Source organism: Myodes glareolus, chromosome X (genome assembly GCF_982192425.1).
Source record: "Myodes glareolus chromosome X, mMyoGla1.1, whole genome shotgun sequence".
NCBI classification, from domain to species: domain Eukaryota; kingdom Metazoa; phylum Chordata; class Mammalia; order Rodentia; family Cricetidae; genus Myodes; species Myodes glareolus.
In genome coordinates, this window is record NC_142053.1 from 46,804,350 (window position 1) to 46,810,349 (window position 6,000).

Consider the following 6,000-nt stretch of genomic DNA (forward strand, 5'->3'; position numbering starts at 1 on the left):
ATGAATACAATACCACAGTTTCTATTGAGGAAAGCATCTCATGTTTCACATAGTCAAATTATTCATTAGCAAATTTAAACTACCTGTATATTTGTCTTTCCCTTTTGTCCAATATTTGTGAAAATTAAATCCTGTATTCATGCAAAACTGACAAAGGTAATGATGGTCATTCATTCAAGGATCCAGGAAAGCAGCAATTTATGGCTTGTTCATAGAACAGAGGTTGTATGTGGGTAGAATCAGTATTAGTGAAAGCCTGTGGAAGGGGCTGGACAGAGAAAGTGTGCTTACGGTTTTCTCTTTCTCCTACCTAGATTGGAAGAGCTCTGGCATCTGAATCTTCTCTTGACAAAGCAACGGAGAAGCTCATTCCAGATCAAGACATTGTTCTGCCTGAGCAAGATATTAGTGAATAACTATTCCTCAGTGGTTGTCAATCTCCAGGGATAAGTCAAGACCAATCTCAGTAGATGGGGTTTCTTGGGAAGGAACTTGGCCTATAAGCTTTGTTCATTACCAAGGTAGCACTGACCAAACCAAACCAAAACAAAGCAAAAAACTCAAAATTATTTGAATGCAAACTGAAGTGCATGTGGACATCAAGGAAGGGTCGAGAACCATATCTCAGCTTAATCATTCCAAAGCAGCAGAGTCAACGTGGATGAAGATAAGATCTCCACTTTCACAAAAAAGTAGGGGCCACTTTGTTTTCCTTTTAACTTCATTTGAATGTCTAGAAAGTTTTTTTTAATGAGTATAATTTATGGCTCTGATACTATGATATTAGATCTAGGGAAATATGAGATTAGATCCAGGAAAAGGGTCCTCCAGCCAACGTCCAGCTTATTCCTGTCCCACTGTGACCTTGGTTGGCTGGAATGTATAGAGAATGGAGCGGAGGAAAAGATCCTGGCTAACTGTGTTATTTGGATCACTGAAGGCTAAGAAGAAATTTCTCTTCTTACTGCTTATTGTTCAAAATCTTTCCCAAATTGTTACTGTCTCTTTTCTTATCTAAGTAAAGAGAATCTAGACAATACAATTGAATTGTCCTTGGTTGGTGAGAATCTTCCTGGGCCTCAGGGACATACACTGAACATGACAGAATAAATGTAAGAGACACTGTCAGGATAAAAGATAATAGAAGTCAGAAAAGCAAGTGAACAATCTCCTTGAGGTTTTATACTTTTCTTCCCTTCAGACTACTCTGTCTTCAGTCCCTTATCCATGTCCCGAAAAGTGAGCTTTTTCAATATTTGTTTTTACTTATATTTTTAGTTTTCCAGGTTGTATTTTCAAGAGGCTGTTGGCAGTGGTTTGCCATAGTCACATGGACTAAACCAGCAAGGCTTAAGAAACCGGCATGTTTGAAGTGGCTAAGCAAGATTTCTTCCCCATTATTATGAAAATAATCTCTTTATTAAAACCTAACCCAAACATGCAAGCCAGTAAAGAAGTTAATTCTTCTGGAACAACCCCTTTAAAAGGGAGAAATGCCTAGGGTATAATTTGGTACCTTTCTCACTATTTAATTTTTCCATAATCAACTTACCCCCAAATCTGAGTTTGGAGTCAAAAGCCAGCCCTCGCAGTTCTATTTCCTTCACTGTTGAATCAAAGTTCCCTGAATTGCTATCACAGTCTCAGGTGGTTTACTTACTATGCCAGCGTTTTAGGAGGATTCAGAAAGGCTGACGTGGGGCCTCACTTTCTTTTTCCTTTTCTGGATGTTCTTCTGGAGAAGGAGACATAAAATTGTCTTTATCTACTTGTGTCAAGGACTCGGTCAAAAGCTGAGATTTTAAGACTTTAATTCTAGAGTGAGAAATGATTTCAAGCAGGGTTGCTCTCTCAGAAGAAGTGGCAAAGCTCCCTACTATGAAAGTGAAAGGGTCATTCGGGCCAAGAGATGGGGCTTAGTGCTAAGGTACAGTGTTCAATGGATCAGGATCATCCCATCATTCTCCAGTTCTGGGATTCCCTATATGTTGGTCTTCAAAATAATTACTGTCTAGCCCAATGGTTCTCAACCTGTGGGTCACGGCTCACTGGGAAAATCAAACGACACTTTCACAGGGGTCACATATCAGATATTTACATTACGATTCATAACAGTAGCAAAGAAAACTATTTTAAGGTTGGGATCACAATAACATGAGGAACTGTATTAAAAAGTCACAACGTTAGAAAGGTTGAGAATCACTGGTCTAGTTCAAATCTTGCATTGGGCATAAAGACCTAATGAGAGTGCTCCCTTGCTGATTGTCTGACCCTATTCCCTACTTCCTTTCTTGCCCTTTAGCTGGTACCTTTTCTAGCCTATCAGTGTTCTTATGATCACATATTCTTTTCTTTGATTTAAGCATGAGTGAATTTTTATGTAAAGCTGTTCCACTCATTCTTGGTTTCTTTTTCATGAATGCCTTCACCATTAAGAGCTTCCTTCTATTTGCCTTGGTATTTGTTAACTACTTAAGAAGAAGGAACATATTTCTCACTTTCATTTGATTGACTTTGTGAGGTATAGTCTGATTCCTATATACAAGGGGTTATGAGAGTTCCTTGCTAGCACAGTAGCTGGGGTTGGTAGGGACCCAAATGATTTTTTTAAAGCAGTAGTTTCTAAGTGGCTTGCATTTTGTGTATGACACAAAATATTTAGAAAACTAAAGATTTTCCAATAGAGATTTAAATTTGTTTCATTTTAACCATCATATATTCTTGTTTCCTTGTGATTTGTCTGTTTTCTCAGAATGGATTACTGCAGAAAGAAAGCCAAACACTAATGAAGTACAAGTTAGGTTTTGTTTATTTCAAGTTTTATTGTACATTCTAAACATGATTTACTGAATAGTCATCTATGGGCGATTATTTAGTTTTTTTTCTTTTAGCTTTTTCTCTATAAATCTCAATAGCAGTATATGTTCACTGTAGAAAATGTAGAAAACACAGAAAGCCACAAAGGAAATTAGACATGTTCAAAAGCACTTTAGATCACTTATTCTATTTTGTAATTCCTGTTTGGGTTGGCTTAATAGATTATGACATGATATAATATGATATGATATAATAAATAAACTAAGTCAGTTTATTCTCAAACTAAATTATTTTGATTTTGTTTTCTTTCCAGCAATGTTTCTAATATTTTTTGGTAGGTATTGAGTCTTGGAGACTCTGGACAGATTTTAGTGATCCATTTGTTCTTTATCTCACTTGACATAGCAAAATAAAAAAAAGATAACAGATGACTACCTACCTCCTCCAAGGTCTATAACTTGATTTACTACATAAAGTTGCTCTATCAAGATGTATTGGCCTAAGGACTCCCATGACTGCCCTGTCTTAGGCTTATTATTATACAGACAACTTGATTAACAAGAATCTCATCACATCCTTGTTATCAATCCAAATGAAATCAACTTGCAAGGAGAAGGAAGTGGTAAATAGCCAAGTAGCAATACTTTACATGCTAGGTGGTCACATCTATGTGAAAATCAGGGACTAGAATATAACATAGTTGAATCAAGTCAGTATTATTTAGCTGAAAGACCACAATGGTTTGACCATTTACTTTAACCTCTTCGTCAGACAAACATGAGTGATCTAAACAAGAACATTTTCCCATCTGGTTGCTTGTACAGATCATTAAAATAATAGATTCTGGGGTGGGATGTAACTTAGATGATAGAGTGCTGAGCTAGCATGAATAGCCCTAGCTAGGTCCAACACCCAGTACTCCAGAAGCCAGGTGTGTTGGTACATGACTGTTATGCTAGCACTAAAGAGGTTAAGGCAAGCATCAGAAGTTCAAGGTCATCATCAGCTACTTAGTGAGTTTGAGGCTAGCCTGTGATACACAAAAGCTGTATCAAAAATAATTTTGAAAGGAAGTTATGAAGACTGAAGAGATTGCTCAGAGGTTAATACCATTGACTGTTCTTCCAGAAGTCCTGGGTTCGTTTCCCAGCAACCGCATGTTGACTCATAACCATCTATAATGAGATCTGATGCCCCCTTATGGTGTGCAGGTGTACATGCAGACAAAACACTGCATGTATAATAAATAAATAAATCTTATAAAAAGGAAATGGTGGAGTATGCACAGTAAAATTTATTGTCTTTCTATCTCATGTCTTCTTGGCAGATCAAGATGGTTGATAGGTACAGCACAGACATAGACATTAACTAGCTTTTATAAGACATGCCTTGTCTGTTAATTGTACTTTGTTTGGATTTCTCCTGGAGTAGTTTGTCGAAACTCTGACATCTTTCTTATTTTCCAGTTTGACTTTGTAATAGGGCTAAACATTAGTGGGTTGATTTCAAAGAAAGACCCAGAGCAAAAGTAATTATTAATCTGTATACTCACTTTGGCTTCCTATAAATTAGAATGGATCTTAATGTCCCTAAATATTTTTCAGAGGTGTTTAATTCCAATTAAATTGCACATATAATCATAGATTTGGCAGAGATTTTGTACATGTCAACTCCATCATAATATGGAAGAAAATATGGGTTCAGAAAGGAGAAGACATTTCCTTGAATTCACCATTTACTTACCAGATAAACAACCAGTTTTACAAAGATAAAGATATTCAAACTTATCAATGACAATCATTGATATTTGAGACTACTTCATAGAGATCCTGAGCATAATATTTCTAACTTTATATATAGACATGAGTTTGATAGGAATAGTTTAACATTGGATGGTATAACTGTTAACACTATCACGTTAACAAGAAAGAAAAGATTGTGAAGTCCTTGGAAATAAATTGCCTTATTCATGGCCATACAATTACTAAGTTGATTTGATATAAATGGACACAAAATAAATCTCCAATTCTGCCTCATCCTATGGGTTGGATTCATTCACAGGTACATGGTTTATGTCTGACAGAGTTAAAGTCTCAGAAATTTTTGAGGTTATGGCTGACATTGGCAGATGTCACGAAGTTGAGAATAGTTTCAATGTGTCTGTTATACAAATGAGGACTGAAGTTTAGAATGAGGGAAGATAGAGGAGAACCAAGCCTTTGGGCTTCAAGGCAAAACAAAAACTGAATATGATTGCTACTTGTTAGCAGCACTTTTATCCATCAAAGCCACAAAAGAGGCTGAGTTGTGGCTACGGTTGTATACCCAGTAAGGTCATGCAGCCTGTAGAGTGGCTTTGTCCCTGTTCTCAGTGACGCCAGCAGCTGCAGAGGTGATTGAGCCCAGATTGGGAAGTAGCCTCATATGAACTCTTCACGACCATGGTTTCCTAGGATTATAAAGCAAAGAAAAAGCAATTGTTGTAAGTCACACTGGCAATAGAAAGAAGCAACTTAGAGGTCTGCCTGCTGGAGCTTGTTTCTTTATCAGTGACAGTATTTTCATTTAGTCTTTCATGTGGTTCTGAATCAAGAGCAGGCTGTTCTTTTAGGCATCTCTTAATCTAGGAGCCATCTAGACACAGAGTAAGCATGTTTTCTAACATGTAGAACCTCTTCGAGCAGAGGTTCAAACATTCACGTGTGTCATCTCCATTTATGCCTATAATTTGAAAGTACAGTGCTACTTTAATGATTTCTCAGATATGCACTTCCAAAAGCATGTTACAAGATGGTTGTGTTCCTGTAGGTGATTTTCCCCCACTGTATATAAAACTATCTCTGTATTCAATATACTTTGGGGGGGGGGTGTGCTACAGTACTGATCTTATAATACTCTTGATTTTTAAAACATCAGTGTTCCTTTTTTGATCATTCCTTGACTTTTACTTAGCTTTTTGACCCTCTGCTTCCCAGGTTTTGCTCTAGTCCATACCTATTGCTTCCCCTAACCCAGTCCTGTTTCTGATTTTCTGCTTTTGCCTTTGTTCATGTTGTTCCTTCCACCCAAACGTCCTTCACTGTCTACTTGCCTCCACCTGCCCAAACACCACCCATCTTTCAAAGAAAGTCTAGTTAAATACCACTTCTTCTAGAAAACTCTTCTTATTTCTTCAAAGCATAT